The following is a 19,152-nucleotide window of genomic DNA, read 5'->3' on the forward strand; positions in this document are numbered from 1 at the left end:
AAAAAAAAAATAAAGCATGAGTAAAACATTATTCAAACATGATTAAATAATATATATTTAAAAGAATGAAAATTAACAAAATTATTTGGAATAAAAGTGCCATAACAGCTAGAAAAAATATGACTCGGAGCACTTCAGGGAATAATCTGAGGTGCATTTGATATGCATCTTTTAGCAGTGTGAACACATCCATTCCTCTTTAATACATTCAACAACAGAAACACCAGTAATTGCCATGAAAAGAGCAAATTTGCATGTTCTATACTACACAGCAGTCAGATTTCAGTCTGACTAACCTGAGAAGTTTCACTATCAAGCACACCTATACAGGAAAAAAGACATACTGTAAAAAAAAAAAAATCTGACACAACTATTATGCATACCCACAAATCGAATGTGTATCCAATCTCGAATCACATATATAAAAGTATAAAAAATTGTGAACAATCTGCTCAGTTCTGCTTAGTGCTAACAGCACTAATATAGAGTTATGCATACTTTTATACCAGGGATCAGGGGTGGAGCAGGGCCTTTTGTGTATGGTTCTTCTGAAGTTCCCCCAGAACCCAACACCTTTACAAAATATAAAATACAGAATACTCTGCATATTAAGAGTGGCCTGCAATTAATGAACAATCAAATAAAAAACATCCCACATTCAACCGTTTTAACAAATAAAGTGTATTTATTTTCTCACAGAGGAACATCCTGCACCCTGCAGTGCTGAAAATCAATTCACTAGAGGAGTAATTAACAGTTTCACTGTGCCGTTCCACACTCAAGTTCATTTGGTTCAGCAGACTTTCTCATGCCTGGCTATGTGCATCTAAAAACAGATCAGAATAATGATCATATTTTTTTCCAGCAAATAAAATGTGTATTAAATAGAAACTAACGTACCATAACAATAAAAAAGAGGCTTTTTGAAATTGAAATGGAATCTATTGAAGCAGCTGGCAGCTGTGTGTTGTACTAAAGGTTAAAGCTCTCTGTGTTGTCACAGGGAAGGGCAGTATAATACCTAATGGCAACGGTCAGATCCTACCGGTTAGAATGTCGCTGTTCAATTGGCAGAAAGTGAGGCATTTCAAAACACTCGCTTTCAACACATTAGATAATATTCAATCTGAAGCGGGTCATGAACCTCACGACACACATGCAGCGAGTGCTCTGTCAGAGCCTAGAAGTGATATGGCAGTTTGCCAGGTTGGGCAATGTTGATGTCATGAGTGAGGTGATTTATGAACCATAGCGAGCGAGGTATACTGGAGCCAGTGGAACATTTTCAGTGTGTTTTATTCAGCAAGTTAATAGAATAACATCATTATTATTTTTTTATTTATTTTGTTTCCTGTAACTTATTTGCAGCTTAATGAAAAAAGGGTGGCAAAACTTGTGCATATAAATGGATCCAGTGATAACTGATATGTGTCTGATATTATAATATCTCAGTGTAGTTAATATGATTAATAAAATCTCTTAAGCTGCTGTGTAAAATTTTCAGGGAGAGCGTTAGCATCAACACGATAAATCTTGGACAAGGAAATGAACTTATTTTTTCTCATTTTCTTATTTTTATTTTTCATTTATTAATTCTTTTTTTTGCTATATATTGTCTTTTTCTCCCACCTTTTTAATGTTATTTTTTGTTTGTTTTCTTTTTCTTCTTTCTCTCTCTTTTTTTTAACTGCCATTTTTTTCTCTCCTGATGGTATGTTTTTGTTCTCTCAACCTTCCCCCCCTTTTTTTGGCCTGAACTGAAATAAAAAAATAAAGCATAATTGGTCCTCCAAAAAGAGGGGGTGGTGGCGGGCCAAAAAAAATAAAATTACAGAAAGAGGAACAGCAGTTACAGAAGCAAAAGTTTAAGTAGTGAGGGGCAAGAGAGTGAGAGTTAGTTATGAGATTTAATACATATTGCAACATGCATATAAAGTAAGCAGCAACACATTTTTTTTACATTAATAAAAAAATATATGCATCATCAACACAGTGAATTATGTGAGAAGGTTGAAGCTAAAGTTGGTAATTAATTCATTTGTGTTAAAAAATAATGTTCAAATATTACTTGAAATCAAAGTTGGCAAATCCAGGTTGAAAAAGGAACATAACAAAATCTACTTTATGATATTGTTCCAAACGGCTGGAAAGTTAATATAAAATGTAATATATGGCAATTATACTGTACAAATTCATTCAATTATACAACTGTCCTATAAATCCAACACTCGATAGATGTTTCTTACAATACAGAAGTTTTATCCCTCATATCTAAAGCTGCTCACTTTTGTCACCTGGTTTAGGCAGGTGAGACTCAGTCCTGGAGGCTTTTACAACCAGGCCAATTTCTCCCTGAACCGGGTTAAAGCTGCTTACCCAGATTACCTTGAGTTCCAGGCACGCAGGAGCTCATTGTACTTCACGAAACATTCATGTTGCAACGCTGTTCCAGAAGCCAGCAATGCTGACTGACCTTTGGCCCCATGGCTGCTGAAGCACAGTGATGCCTTTCTGTTCTTTTCAGCAGGTCAATAGAACACAGCATGCTGGATGGTGCTGAGTGCAGGCCGTACCTCATCATGCAGATGTGGGTCATATATATTTTTATTACTTATAAAGTAATGGAGAGAGATGTTCTGATGATGTTTGGAATTTGATTTGTTACCCCTTAATCTCAAAGGTAACACAGCTGATTTCAGGCTTTTTTTTTTTTTTTTTTTTTTCTCAAGAAACTGGCTCAGTTTACATTGCTTTGCTCTTAGGTACCAAATAGTAATCTATATAATACAGTTTCGAGCAAAAGTATTTGCCTTCTTACAGGTTTCCATAGTTTTTGCTTTTTTTATCAGACTTATATTTTTAGATATAACATCAGAACATAACAACCCAAAGAAATATAAAATGCAGTTTTTAAATGTTGAATTAAATTGGGTCATCATGACTTTAAGCTTAGGTGTACTTGGGTTCTGCAGCAGGACAATGATCCAAAGTATATCAGCAAGTCTTCCTCTGAATGGGTTAAAAAAAAAAAGAAAAGAAAGGATTTGGAGAGGCCTAGTCAAAGTCTGATTGAGATGTTGTGACATTACCTTAAACAGACCGTTAATCCTGGAAAAAAACACAAAACAATTCTGTAAAGAAGAGTGGGCTCATATCCCTTGCAAATTATTATTGCCAATACTTGATTGCAATTGCAAAACCAAGATATTAGATTTAGAGGGCAAATACACTTAGGGCCAGGTTTGTTTAAATAGATTTTTTTTTTATCATTTCAAAATTGCTTTGTTTTTCTGTAAGGGGGGAAAACCTTTTTCACAGCACTGTATACACAGCTCAGGAAAAAAATAAGAGACCACTTAAAAATGATGAGTTTCTTTGATTTGACCAAATTGAAGATCTCTGGAATATAATCAAGAGGAAGATGGATGATCACAAGCCATCAAACCAAACTGAACTGCTTGAATTTTGGCACCAGGAGTGGCATAAAGTTATCCAAAAGCAGTGTGTAAGACTGGTGGAGGAGAACAAGCTGCATGAAAACTGTGATTAAAAACCAGGGTCATTCCAATTATTTTCTTATTTCAGCCATTTCTCATTTTCTGCAAATAAATGCTCTAAATGACAATATTTTTATTTGGAATTTGGAAGAAATGTTGTCTGTAGTTTATAGAATGAAACAACAATGTTTTTTTACTCAAACATAAACCTATAAACAGCAAAATTAGAGAAACTGATTCAGAAACTGAAGTGGTCTTATTTTTTTCTAGAGCTGTATGTAACCCATCCATCTATCTTCCATTTACTTCTTTCTGTTCAGGGTCATAGTGTCTGAAGCCTACTCTGAATTGTTGAGCACAAGGAAGGTAGGAATGCCCCTTGGACAAGTCCATCACCAGTCCATCACCGGGTACCACATACAACTATTTACTCACACTCTCACACCTAGGGGCAATTAGCATACCATGTGTATTTTTGGAAGGTGAGAGGAAACTGGAGTACCTGAAGGAAACCCACACAGACATGGTAAGAACACAGCAAACTCTTTATAGACAGTGACCAGAGCAGATGGGATCAAACCCACAACCTGAACCCTGCCTATTGTGGTGACATGTTGCGGCCTAAACAGTAACAGCAAACATAAGTGGTTTATATGGAAATAACTCCCTTTATTTTTGGGCAATTTTCATATTGGTATTGACGATGCCTTCCAACCGTTCATTGCATTCTTATTGTCTGCATATGTGCACATTCTCAAAAAGCTTGTGGATATACAGCTCTAAAAAAAATATGAGACCACTTAAAAATTATGAGTTTCTTTGATTTTACTAAATTAAACCTTTGGAATATAATCAAGAGGAAGATGGATGATCACAAGCCATCAAACCAAGCTGAACTGCTTGAATTTTCCAAAAGCAGTGTGTAAGACTGACGGAGAAGAACATGCCAAGATGCATGAAAATTGTGATTAAAAAACAGGGTTATTCCACCAAATATTGATTTCTGAACTATTAAAACTTCATAAATGTTAACTTGTTTTCTTTGCATTATTTGAGGTCTAAAAGCTCTATCTTTTCTCACTTTCTGCAAATAAATGCTCTAAATGACAAAATTTTTATTTTTATTTATAAACCACCACTAACTGATACTTCCGGCATCAACAATCATGCCACACTTTAAACCACTGAAGTCACATGCTTGCCCTAAACATTCTATGATGCTTAATATACACCTCATCTGCTGCTAAATGATTGGCTGATTAGATAACTGCATGAATGAGTCAGTGTTCAAATGTTACTAATAATGTGCTTGGGGAGTGTATAATCAATTTTAAAATGTTTTAAGTTTGAGTGTCAGAGATGCAGTATCTTTGATGATCTGATGACCTTTTGATAATGAACACTGCTGTCTGTTCCTCCTACTCATAAAATCTACAAGCCACCCGGAGGTTTTCTGGGGAATCTCAGAGTTTTACAGTGAATTCTGACGAGGGTTTGCTCAGCAGAGGCCATTTTGTGAGTGGAATAGAGGAGGGAGGCCTGCAGGGGAAGCAGCACGCAAACATACAGCATGACTCAGAGTTTTATTTCCACAGTTTTTACAATGAGCTCTCTCTCTCTCTCTGTCTCTTTCTCTGTCTCTCTGTGTGTTAGTCAGCCAGACACTCACACTTACAGTGAGTACAGTGCCCCACCTGCCTCATGCTTCACATCGCACACACATACAGCATACAGCATAGGAGGCCTAGTCCACTCCAGTTATCTAACAGCTTGCCGGAGTTTTTATGTTAACGACTTATTCACAGTTGAAAGTTGATGTATTTTCAGTATTTCAGTCTATTACTCAGCATAGGTGATTATTAATAGTAGCATGTTATAATATAGCGGTAGCATCTGGACTATTGCAGTTCTTTTCTGTTCATTCAGAAAGGCACTGCAAAAGCAGGTCAAAGCCACAATACACTGCTTTGATAAAAATGTTAATATCTGGTTAATATCTGTAATAACTGGTTTATCATGCCCCTTTGGTGGTCCCATAGGACCATAGGTCCTGCAGTGGTTGGGATAAAGCAGCAGTAACAACAACACCTTTCCTATGGAAGACTAGGGCCTGATTCTTTCGCAGCAAGCACCAGCCTGGTCTCCAGAGGCTCAAGACACATATCCTGAGTTAAGGTTCATCCTCATCCTCAGTCACAGGATGCTGCAGTTCCTTGTTTAACAATTTTAGTAAAAGGTATAATAGTCAGATCAGATCTTTGGCACTGGTTTTAATAGACCATATCCAAATCCACGTGAAAGTCATCTAAATGAGAGTTTTAACCCTTTCAGACCCTAGGTCCATTACAATGGACATTATAAAACCTGTTGTCCAACAGAATATACCATGAACCAGCCAATGAAAAGTTTACACACCAATAAAACCACAGCTTAGCCCCGCCCACAGATGTTAGGGCAGTGGACAGCACTAGAGCCAAAGTAAGAGCTAAATTGTATTAATGTTATGTGATTTACAACACAATAATCATGTTTTTAATCATGTTTTTAATCATCATTTTACCATTTAAGGAATACAATAAAATGGTTAATATAAAAAAATACATACAATACATACAAGTAGTTAAACACAGGCTAAAATTATATATTTTAGTTAATAAGATAACAGTTTTCTATAGATTATATATTTGAATATTAGAGTCTGTGTCTGTGTGTTTTACAGACAGAAATCAGCACTCTCATATTTTTCATCACTGAACATAATTCAGGTCTGAAAGGGTTAGTGTAAAAGCAGAATTAAAACACTGGGCTCAGTCTGAAATAGTGCTTTTAAATTTTAAATACTTCCTCTTCATTAAATTTTTAATGACGCTCTTTCCTTCTTTTTTTTTTAAACTGGGGGCTTGGAGAAATCACTGACAACACAGAGACACACGCAACTAAAAAATCCCACCACTGTAACTGCTAAATCACCATAGCTTAATGTGTAATTTCAATGTTTTATGGCCATTTTCTTAATAACAAGCATAAAAAAATTGCTAGTAGTGTGTCTCAATATGTCACATGGGCCAAACCAAGAACAGACACTAGCAGATACCAAATCAAACACAGTTTATTAACAAGGGGGTTAGGCCTACAGGAGTATTTAGGGACAAGCAGGGTCAGTAACAGGAAGGCAGCAAGAGTAAACAACATACCAGAGTGAGAAGGGCAAAACTGGGTCATACACAGGTAATCCAGCAGGTAAAAAGGGCAAGGAAAAAAGAGTAGTCAATATACAAAAAACAGGTCGACAACGGTAAACAAACGATACAGAGGGCAAGGCAGGAGAATAATAAAAAATATATAAAACGCATTGTAGAAGAGCTAGCTTACTAGATTCAATACTCTGTGAAAAACTAAGGAAAGAAACTGAGGTGTATTTATACTAAACAGACCAGGTGAGGACAATTAGAAGTTGGGGGAGCAGGAACACAGTAGCATCACGTGAGTCAGGAGTGTACGAAATGGGAGCATGCTGGGAATTGGAGTCGTTGTTGTGCGAAAAAAAAAGTCCAGAGCAGGACTTGAAGGCTCAAAACAAGGGGTGGCTGTACAAATTAAAAACTGGAAAGATGGCCTTAGTGTCTTAGTTTTTGGCCCACTCTCATTTGCAGGTAACCTTCTTATTTTACTTATTGGACTCTTATTGGGATGTACACTGACATACCAAAAGTCATGGGAAAGCAGTATGCAAATGAATCATAAAATGTTACTGCAGTAGGCAGCTTGAGATCGCCTACACCTGTATAAATTGTGAGGCTGAACACTGCCAGCATACTCGTAGGAAGCTGGTGTGAATTATCAGAGTTTAAGCGAGGCCTGAGAGTGGGTGCCATGTGGACATTCCATTTTTTTAAGCTTTGCTGGCCTTCAGCATTCCTCGATCCTCAGTGATATGTATTTGTATCACATGTGAATACACCATAAAATACATTACCACCCACAGTGGACAGCGGCGCAGTCCGCACATGTGACTCAGAAGCAGAAATCACACATCCATATTCAATACAGGTCAGTACACATATCCCACAGGTCAGGGCATTGTTTCTTCAGCTTCCATGGGAAATGGCAAAAGTCATGGGACACAATACTAAATTTGTCAATGAATAAGTGTTTAAGATCCTAGTTACACCACGAACGTTCTTCCACAAGTCCAGCTACTAAGGTACTGTAGATGTACCTAATGAACCAGACACTTGTATAGTGTAGGTCTGGCCTCTCTCAGCCTCCTTCTTTCCACTTTGAGCGCAGGACTGAGTGTTTAAGACCTTTTATCCCCTGACAAACCGAGGTCCACCTCCTCCAGGGCTCTGAGGCTATAATAATCGCTCGCCTCAGTCTGGCCAATTCATTAGACGCTGCTGGAAAATCCCATATGTGAATGTCTGAAGGCTCGCTGATGACTCACAGCATATGCACACCCACCACCACCACCACCGCCGCCATGTCCCGGTGACTAACTAGCCTCCTGTTTCAACTGAGCCAGCGGCAAGTGCTAGAAATAGACGCTGAAGGGGGGGATCACTGCGAGGGTGGGACAGGAGAGGGAAAAAGGTGAGGATAGGAGCATTTAAGGGGAAGGGAGTAAAAGCATGGTGAAGCATGGAGGAGGGGTCAAGCTGGAAGTGAAGGGGACTCATTGTGAGGCTTTAATCTGCTGTCTACCTCCGTGGTTAATCCTGCCGGTGACGTCAGGACGGGACCTGTCAACCACCCCCTCCCCCTCCAATGCTGGTTATGTAATTCAGCGGAAAAGTCTGGATAGGAGAAAATGCACCAACCAGACAATCTCATTAGAAAGGCAGTGGCGCCTCGACTCATGTCTGTTTCCTGACTGCTGCAAGCATGCGTTTGTGAAGGCCTGTAATGTATAGTTTCAGTAAATGATGCAGGTTGGCTTAAATAGTATAGATATAGATATTTTTGAAGCAGGAGTGGCATAAAGTTATCCAAAAGCAGTGTGTAAGACTGGTGGAGGAGAACATGCCAAGATGCAGGAAAACTGTGATTAGAAACAAGGGATAATATTAATTTCTGAACGTAAAACTTCATTGAAAATGAATATGAACTTGTTTTCTGGTGACATACCAGAGTTTAAAAGAGGACAACTTGTTGGTGCACGTCTTGCTGGCGCATCTGTGACCAAGACAGAAAGTCTTTGTGATCTATCAAGAGCCACGGTATCCAGGGTAATGTCAGCATACCACCAAGAAGGACCAACCACATCCAACAGGATTAACTGTGGACGCTGTAAGAGGAAGCTGTCTGAAAGGGATGTTCGGGTGCTAACCCCGATTGTATCCAAAAGACATAAAACCACGGCTGGCCAAATCACGGCAGAGTACTAGACTTAGCTACTGGATCTGAGTGAGTTAGGGAGGTCCCTGTGTTTAGTTCCTCTTCCCTTAGTCATGGTGACGGCGTCTGCCAGCAAGTGTTACCGGCTGGACCAAGACTGTAAAAGCAGAGGTTACTCAACACAGATAAAATTAGCCTCCTGCACTTTTAGAGGATTTGTCTGCTCTAGTGCTTGAGTGAACAGGGAAACCTGATAACTTCAACCCACTTCTGAATCTTTTAACTGCCCTTATGTTATGACACATAATAGATACATGTGTTATATAATTATATTACAGTGTGTTTTTTTACACACTGACATGCCAAACGTTATGGGACAAGAACTAAGATCATGTCCCATGACTTGTGCCCTACCTGCTGGGCAAAATGCATCTTGTCTGTATGAATGCAAAATTCTATACGCTGTGTCACGATTATTGTTTGTGATAATGCTTTCTATGATGAATTCCAGGTACACACTTAACACTGTGGATGGAGGAATGTTAAAAGCACACATAGAGAAATGGAATATCTTGTTTATCTGGCACCCACTCTCAGACCTCACTCAAAGTCATGTCACCTTCCATCCATGAATGAGCACGCTCTTCTGTGTTTAACTTCACTTATAAGATAACACCTCACAACTTAAACAGGTGTGGGAGTTCCCAAGCTTAACCAAGTCTTCTAAAGAAACACATACTGTAAATGAATGAATATATTATACACTACTATCTCATGATTTTAGGCATGTTATATGTTGTTTTTTTATATTTATAATTTTTTAATTAAATTTTTAATTCAAGTCAAGTCAAGTCAAGTAGTTTTATTGTCAATACTGCATATTTACAGGACATACAGAGAACTGAAATTACATAATCATGCAAATGAATCGTTATATATCACGTCACTATCGCAAGGTTAACTCATAACAAGTGACAAGCATGACATTGACAAGACTATGCCATAAACATATTATGGCAGATGTGATATGACTTTTTTTTTAATGTGTTTTAATGTTCTTGTCATTTCTAATTACCTAACTTATGTTGTGTCTCTTGCGTTAATATCAATCCTGTTTCCAAACTAGTGCACACATACACACACTCATACCACACGCACACTCAACCACAAACCTGAAACATAAGCTTGTGCTGCTGTAGGTGTGTGTGTGTGTGTGTGACGGGCATATCATGTGCAGTTCCTGTTGGGAGAGGTACACCGTGTCCATGTGAACAGGCTGACATGGCAACCAGGCAGCAGGTTGGGGTGAGGCCTGACACACAGCTATTGTGTAACGAAAGAGGAACGCTAGTGTGTTTACATACAGTCTGAGATATTGCAAATACTCCAAATACTAGCATTGTGTCCAAACTATCTCAAACTAAACCAAACTTCCCTTCCATCATGGTTGAGGAATGAGTGGGTGCAGGGGTGAGTAGTAGGTCATTTGCTAGTTGCGTTCCAATGACTCGTCTGTAGCCGAGGTGGGCTGCATTTTTCGGCACTTCATCACAGAAGTCTGATCCAAATTGAGAAATACTTTGTATATGCAGAGAAATACAGCCCATGTTCAGCGAAGAGGCACTAAAATGTGCAGGGCAGGGGGTCTCCAGGGCCCCAGTTGAGATACACTGAGCTATTCTACTGTTCATATACTGTAACTGTATCTTTAAGCAAAACATCTAAACTGAACAGTTTTTGTTGTTGTATATTTGATTTTAAAGCTGATGTCAGTAAGTTTTGGGATTTGGGGGGATTTAGGGCCCTCTCTGGTGAGAATGGGTAATTGCACCGAGCATGCAGAAGAATAATTTTAAACTGGGTGGGTGTGATGTGGTCTCCTTTTAGAGCAGATGAATTCGATTCCAGGTTATGTTCAGAGAGAGCCCTTTCAGGTCACGGATCTCTCTCCATCATTTAAACGCCAATCTGATATTATTCCTGGTTTTAGCGCAGACTCTATCGCATTCCTTTTTGGCTTCGGGGCTTGCTTCACGTGTCTTTGTCTTAATATGAGTGAAGGAGCTACTGAGCTCTGAGGTTCCTCTTTTGAAGTCTCCATTGCTCCACCACCCGCTCACGTTCAGTAAAATTGAGGCGGATCCTCTTTTAGAGGCTGTACGTTTGACATAAGTGTGAAAGACGCGTGATGTGGCCAGAGGAACCCGACACCCCAGTTGTTAGAATGAATATATTAGGCTTAGCAGAGATGGTTGATCCAGCACACAGGTAACATTAAACACAATATTTTATCCCTTCTCCACTCAAAAATGCTTCTGCTTAAAGTTTAGAAAAAAATAAAACAGACCGCCACTTTAAGGAATGCTTTACAAATAGAACTATCTGCAGGAGTTTTCTACAATTTAACACATTTTGAAGTTGTCCTTGTCCATGTTCTATAAAAAACCATTGCTTAAATGAAAGAACGACAAAATCCTATATTTGTTTCTGAGTGTTTTTGGATCAGCATACGCACTATAAGGAGTTTAAATACTGTATTACATTTGTTGATATAGTGTGGAGTCAGCTACAATGGGCCACTTTTTGGTAAATGACCATCAAATAAGCTTTGTATAAGATCTTATTATGGTTTTTTTTATGATTTAACATGGATCTCTTCAATTATTATTTGTTTAGAAAATGTGAAAAGGGTATAATTGTTTTGTAATTATGAGATTCACTTCTAAACTACGACACAACGATAAGCTAAAATGTTTCTTCTAAATTTTAACATTTTAACTTAAAAGACTAGGTCAAAACATTGTTTGGAAACATTGTGCTTTATTGGTACGCTTACTCATAATTGCTTTATCACTTTTAATAGTGATGAGTGACATTTGCTATGTTGGGTTTACGTACCATACAATTTCTCTGACGTACTTTCTATGACACTGTCTTGTCACTTTCCCACCTTAGCAACCTCAGACCAATCAAAACTATTGTGATATGAAAAGTTGTGTTGTTGCAACAGTACAAGAGCACTTGCATGATTGTGATTGGATGTTGATTTTTTAAGAGTTATGATGCTATAGTATTTTCTGGCCCGATTTACATGATGGCCCATTTTAGCTGAAAATAGATCAAGCTAGCTAACTTGCTAACAATCTTCATAAAGACACAGTGGGAAGACGTGCAGGGCTATTCTGCCAGTACATGAAGGCGGCATGAGCTCACTTCAGCTGTCGTCCTCCAGTAAACCCTGGTGGACCGGAGGCTGCTGTGCCCCTGTGGGGAGCGTGAGGCGTTGGGCTGTTTTGCTAGGCCGGAGTGCTCCCTTCGTTCTGCGTACCACATGCGGGGCCCACGTGAGAACAGTCTGCCTTTCATTTTGCTGGCCTTCAGGCTGCAGCTGGGCTGCAAGCTGCGTGAGCCGTGCGAGGCGCACACTTGCATACTTGAGGAAATTGTCAATCGCGGCTCGCAAACACGGGTCAGGTTCCCCAGGGCCTGGTGCAGCTCAGGCAGTCAGAGGGGGCTGGAGGAGAGTTCTTCTGCCTGTACAATGGGTCTCACTTTCTCTTTTTGTCTATTCCCATCCCTCTCTCTCTCTCTCTCTCTCTCTCCCCACTGCTGCTTAATTGACCCATTTTAATGCAGGAGGGCGACTTAGCAGCATGACTCAGGAGGGTCAGCGAGTGCGTCTGGGCGTGCTACGGCTCTCTGAAATGCTGGCACAGCCCCTCAGAGGCTTCACCTGGTCTTTGGGTAAAAGCCGAGCAATCCTGTGCGTGCTAGCACACATACTGCAGGCATGCCTGCCCTCATTCACTTATGCATGCGAAGGAAGGCAGGAAGGGGTGAGGGGAAGTGTCACCTCGAGGGAATGGCGACTTACAGGAAGGTACAGGCAATCAGCTAGCTGCCTGTGCTTCTTAGAAAACGTCCTGTAATATCTACAGCGAGACCAGGTTGAACCTCAGATCACTTGCAGATCTTCCTCGAGTCCCCGCACCACTCTGCCGCTCTGCAATTACGGCATCCCTCAGACAGCTGTGTAATAAGAGAATGGATGCCAGCATGACATCATGGATTTATGCGCTCACCATCGAAAAACAAAGCCATTTAGACCATCGTGCAGGTGCCGATTCGCAGGGCGGACTCAAGGCACGCAGCCCACATTCCGAAAAGTACAACCACCACCTCGAACAATCAGTGACAGAAGATGTTGTGTTTTTCCACAGCTGCCCAGATCTCTGTGAGGGGGCTGTTTGATGGACCTTCTTGCTCCGACGCTCTGCAGGGAGGAACGTGATAATGCAGCCCAGCTTTGGTTCAGCCCTGCGGCTGGCTGCCTTGATTTCCAGCACATCCCAGCATATGTCTGGCTCTGCCCCCACTTACACTCCCCCCACCGCCCTGCTGCCCTTGAAGGCCTTAGAGGAACTTGAGTCACACCACATATTGCACACTCCCACAAAACACTTCCTCTTCTCACTCCTTCCGCCAGCAGACTCACCTCGCAGCTGCCTTCAGACAGGTTGTGCTCGGATGAGCAGGTGACCTGTGCTGGAGAGGTGCGTTATGAGTGTGGAGGTTTGGAGGTGGGAGTGATGCTTGTATTCTGTATTCATCGCATTTTTGAACAATTCTTGTTTATGCAAGACTTTGTTTGTTAAAGAAATGTGCTCCTTACGAGTCCTTATGAGTGCTTATTACACATGGTTTCTTGACACAAGAACCAATTCAGAGAGAAATAAGTGTAATTTAGTGTTATTGTTGTGGTGCAGCATAGACACCCAGAATAGGAATTGAACCCCAGTCTCCCACATGGTGTGATGGCTTGAGGTGGTGTGGGTCTCGAGCCTACATGAAATCATTGGGCACAAGACAAATAAACCCCTTGGTCATGGTGACAGTCCATCACAGACTACCACACACGACCATTCAGGCCAGTTTGCTTACCATGTGCAGTTTTGGGTCAATCAGATTTTGCTTCCCAATTTGATTTCAGGACTTAAGTAGCCAAACAAATAATAAAAATAAATAAATAATGGCCATCTGTTGCATTATTTGTTGCTTCTGTCTATCTATATTACATAACAGCTAAATATGTACTGTGTATGTCAGAGCTAAATGGTGTATGAACTTGGAGCCATGTGGCTCCAGTCACAAAAAACAAAACAAGGTTTTATAGAACAACAGGTAAGTCAGATTAGTACTCAGGTGATTATGAATGTCAGAACAGTTCCTGATTGAATGAGAGACTGCATGTGACACAGTCCTCCGGAAGAGCGGGATTATGGGAAATGTAGTGAAATGAGTTAACAGATGCCTGAGAGAGTGTGAAACAGTTCATGTTTTTTTTTTTTTTGCCAAACAGCTGCTAAATTTATCAAGCACTGGCAGGCGTTATGTGCATACACAAATCAGGCATAAAACTGTATCCACATACAAACAATCATTTTCTTGGATCTTTTTGAATACAAATTTTGATGCTTCTTATATGTTTAGCTTTGTCAGAAATGTGTCAGTCATTGGGAATAAACGGCTAAATCAGATTTCTTGTCAGGTGGGTGTAAAGTGTGAGACTGGAGGCCTGGTATATACATCAGTCACCATGGCTTTAGTGAGAAGGCAGAACTGTCCGTACTAACTGTCAGCAGGCTTTAAGGTCTCTTGGCCAGACTCTTCCCGAGCTAAAGCCCTGCAGCTCCTGCGCTGTCTGTCTGAGGTCTGATCTTTGCGACTCTTCAAAATCCAGAGAGGTTAAACCCAGCGTTTAGAGCGCTGATCTGGACTGTCTGATCCTGCAGGCAGCCCAGAATACCTCCCAGGGTGACGCAGCTTATAGAATAGCCCGGCCCATGTGACTGTGTGAAGGTGGCTGTGTCAGCAGGGACCCTGTGTGTGTGTGTGTTTGTGCGTTTGCAGGAGTGTGTATGTGCATGTATGTGTGTGTGTGTGCCCTTTGTACTGCGTGCTATGTGAGGTGGTATGTAACTAAAGGTCGAGGGAGCGAAGGCACATGGGGCTCCAGCAGGGAGAACTCGGCCACTCGATGCCCGGAAACCCAAAGGCCAGCGCAGCAGTCAACTTTAAACCTGCAGCGTTTGCTGCAGAAGCCACGTGCTTTAACGGGTTGCCAGGTGTTTTCTTATTCTACAGTTAAAAAAATAGTGTTGGTGATTTTGAGTGAGAGATTTCTAGCATTAGTGTTAGGTTGTGTCAGTTTGGTCATACAGGATGATCAGCACAGTCAGGTTGGTTACGCTGGTTGACCTTCGTGTATATAATCATTGACTACCTTGGTTTATTTGGTTCATGTTGATAGCAGCAAAACCATCAGACAAAAACATACCCTATGCTAGTCAAGAGCTAAGCTGATCAATTAAATTAATATGGTTCTTGGTAGGTATGGGCTTTAAGTGTGTTTGTGCATGTGCTTCTCAAATGTGCCCATCTTCATCTCACATGGGTCCCATCTTGGCCCCATGTAGAGTCTACAACCCGTGTTTAACCCCTCCACCCCCAGGCCCATCACTGAAATCCACATAGGGAACACATGGAATTCCTGAACAAAACTTCCTGTTTCCAAGTTCAGCTACCCACAGCTTGTTTTATTGGTATATGTTATGGATTAATCTACACCAAAAAGGCAAGTTTATTTATATAGCACCTTTCATACACAATGGTCTTTCAAAGTGCTTTACAAATTAGAAAATGCAAAGAGAAGTCAAATTACAAATACATGTAACAATAAAAATGGAAATAAAAGAATAGATCAAGAATAAAGCATGGATAAAACATGATTTAAACATAATTAAAACGAAGATAAGTCAAATTAAAAACATGTAAAAGAATAATTGTAATTTAAGAACCAGGAATACCATTTAGGGTTGGGATTCTGGTTGCCAGCCCATCTTCTACACAGTGGTGATGCACTGTCAAATGCTTACAGGTATAAAAGAGATGAACAGGTTAAATTGCAACAAGCTCTGGGAAACAAATTAACAAACTAAGGCTACGCTCATAGTACCAAGCTGAAGTGACTTTAATCTGATTTTTTGCTCAATGTGGCGAACAGATTTTTTCATATCTGTGTGAACGTGCCATCAGTCACTTTGAGTCACTTTCATATGTTGTCCTTAATCAGATGAGTATCCAATCTATGGACATGCGACATGAATGTGAACGGTTAAATCGGAATTCATGCATCTTTTAGCTTTTACGCATGCGCTACGTGCTTCTCTCTTGTACCCGCACATCTCTTAGTGCAGTTGTGCAGCTATAGCTGCAAAAACAGCAAAAGCAAACCGCCTGGCTTTTCTTCAACTCCTCAACCTGAGCATGCACTTAAGACCAGCTGTTTACTCTCCACTCAAGCAAAAGATGCTCCACATATGAGCTGCTAACGCATCCATTTCCCTTTATAAAGCTATGAGTCGTTCTCAAATATGAATTTTTTTTGTTGTTCATGAAAAAGTTGACGTATATACACGTATCAATGTGCACTTGTGAGGAAATTCAGGGACAGATTTGTTTACTTTACATTTGTGAATGTGAACCGTCCAGATAGCCAAATCTGATCTGAGCAAAAAAATCGGATTGAGCAATGTAGCTTGTAATGTGAACGTAGCCTAAATAACAAAGCTACATGGGCAAGTCTAGAAGAAAAACAAGAAACAAGCAGGGTTAAAGAAGCAAAAACAGTAAACAAAACCAAATGGGGCTAAGCTAATATGAAAAAACACAAGAAATTATTCTAGGTATCTCCTTTGACAGGACGCAACTGACAGGTTGGCAATACTTCGCAAACTAAAGCATATATATTTACACAAACAGCTAAATGATACACATGTAAAACAAATGATCAAACAGAGCCTGTGAATAACCTGTAATAGCCAGTAATAGCCTTCAGAGATATGCCATAGTTCTTAAGACCTGTAGGATTGTGGGAACTGTAGTAAAACCAGAAAGTGGAAGTTGAGGCAGAGCATGCAAGCGGATTTCTTTTTTTTTTTTTTTTTGCACTACAACAGTGCATCACATCTTAGCAAGCAACAGTGGCTAATTTTGTTGGCTTAATTCCAGTGCTCTCTGACCCATCTCCATCTGGCTCAAGTATTAAGGTACACTCACTGCTGACACAAGTGTTCAGATGCACACACAGCTTGTGTTGTAGAAAGCCACTGCCAACAGAAAGAGACACGCTTTAGAGCAGCTGCATGTGAGTCAGTTACCACCCCCAATGCCAAGTTAGTTACATGGAGAGCGAAGCTTCCCAGCATTGGGCTGTGGAGCAGTAGAGCAGTGGAGCAGTGGAATTGCTTTTTCTGGAGTGATGGAGCACCACTCAATACCTTTGTGATGAGTTGGAGTGACGTTTGTTTTATAAAACTAATCACCCAAGATTAATACCACACCTCACTGAGCAATCAAATCCTTACAACAATGTTCCTCAAAGGCTTGGATAAACCCACTATTGATACTATTGATTTCAGAACAAAAGTTCAAAATGTGCAGGTGTCTACAAACAGCTAAAGGTATACGCCTACATACCAGATGTCATGGTTTAGTAAAAATGATCATGTCCCATGACTTTTGCCATTTTTCCGTTGAAGCTAAAAGAATGTATGTCTAGGGCCCAATCCCATTTTACCCCTTGGCCCTACCACTTACCTCTACTTGGGACTGTGTCCCAATTCACTAGCTGGGTAGCAGTAGTGTATTGGACCGTGACCCTGACAACACAGGTTTGATCCCGTGTGAGGATTGGTGTGTTTATTTATTTATTTATTTTTCCTTTTTTCTCGGGTTTACCTGCTTTGAATTTAACTGTTCTGCACTTGGGTTCAATGACCCTCTGGGCTGGAGAGCCACTAGTCTGTAGTACTCCATCCCATTACACTTCCTTTTCCAAAACAGATTTTTTTTTTGTGACCTGCCACCTAATGGCTTGGAAAATATCTGGCCCATGGCCAAATTTAATTGCCGACCCCTGCGATACGCAACAGAGCGCTAAAGTTCAGTAACCTTGCTGCTGGTTACTTAGTTAATTGTAGGGCTTTATTGTATGTCTTTAGAAAGGGGGAGATGGTGTGGAAATGAGTTCAAATTAGCTTTGACTAGCTTTTATTTTATTTATTTTTTTCATTCAGCCTTAAATTCTGCAGCCCCTGTCGTCTGTTGCACCATTTAAGGTGGAATGGGAATTATTTTTATGATTGTTATGAAGAATTTGTCCATAAAGCATTGAAACTACACATTTAACTATGGTAATATAGTGCTAATTGTCACTTTTAACAAGGAAAATACTTTAATTTGTGGGTTTCTTTAGTCGCTTATGCAGCAATCTTGATTTGAAGTGTGCATCTAAAAAAATCTTTGTATGAAGGGCTAACAAGCCTTATCCCTTTCCCCTACCCCTCCAGCCTAACAAGAATTGGGACATGGTAAGAAGTAAGGGTAAGGGTAAGGGGTAGGGCCAAGGGGTGAAATGGGATAAGGCTTAAGTTCTCCTGCCTTAAATGTAGTTGTAATTTCTGCTAGAGTTGCTTATTTGTTTGTATGAACAATCATTTCCACCCACTGGACTGTCCACTGTGAGTGGTAATGCCTCCTATAATGTATTCATATAAATATAAATAAAACAGTTAAAGTTTACAGGCCCTTTAAACTTCTTCCACGTTCCTTAAAACACCATGCTCTCTGAGTTTAACCTGTAAGGTGTGATTTAAATCCACTGCATGCTGGTAATTTCTGTTCTGGGTCAGTCTCTTTAATATATCACTGCCTCTCAGTCGCAGTGCTCACATGCACTGGGCCACAGGCCAGTACTACTTCAGGAATTGCTCGAACGTTCGTGCAGAGTGGAGCACAGCCATGGGCCATGAAGGTGTGTCTATTCTGCAGGCCCAGGCAGCTCACAGGCCACATGTATCAGATGTCTCCAAGTATGCATCTCAAGGGAGGAGCCCCGGTCCAAGATCAGTTCCCTGTCTACACACAGGTCCACACCACCTACCCTTGTGATAACTACAGCAGATTCTGAGCCAGAACCCTACTGTCTATCTACTCCACTGCCTGGTACAGCAGCTCATCTCTCTGCTAGGCAGCTCTGCTGTGCCCCACCCTGCCATCCTCCTGCTGGAGCTTTCCGGTATTACACTCTGATGCACTAACTCACTCTGACACACTAAGGCACTAACGCACTTTCACTTGTGGCATTCTGCACTAATCTAGACGGTCTAGAGGCTGGAACAATTGCTTCATTGTATTTTGAAATATAGGCTATTTGAGATATGAGGTCAGGGAGCACTGGAGCTCTCTCTGTGGACCT

Source organism: Astyanax mexicanus, chromosome 18 (assembly GCF_023375975.1).
Source record: "Astyanax mexicanus isolate ESR-SI-001 chromosome 18, AstMex3_surface, whole genome shotgun sequence".
Taxonomy (NCBI): Eukaryota; Metazoa; Chordata; class Actinopteri; order Characiformes; family Acestrorhamphidae; genus Astyanax; species Astyanax mexicanus.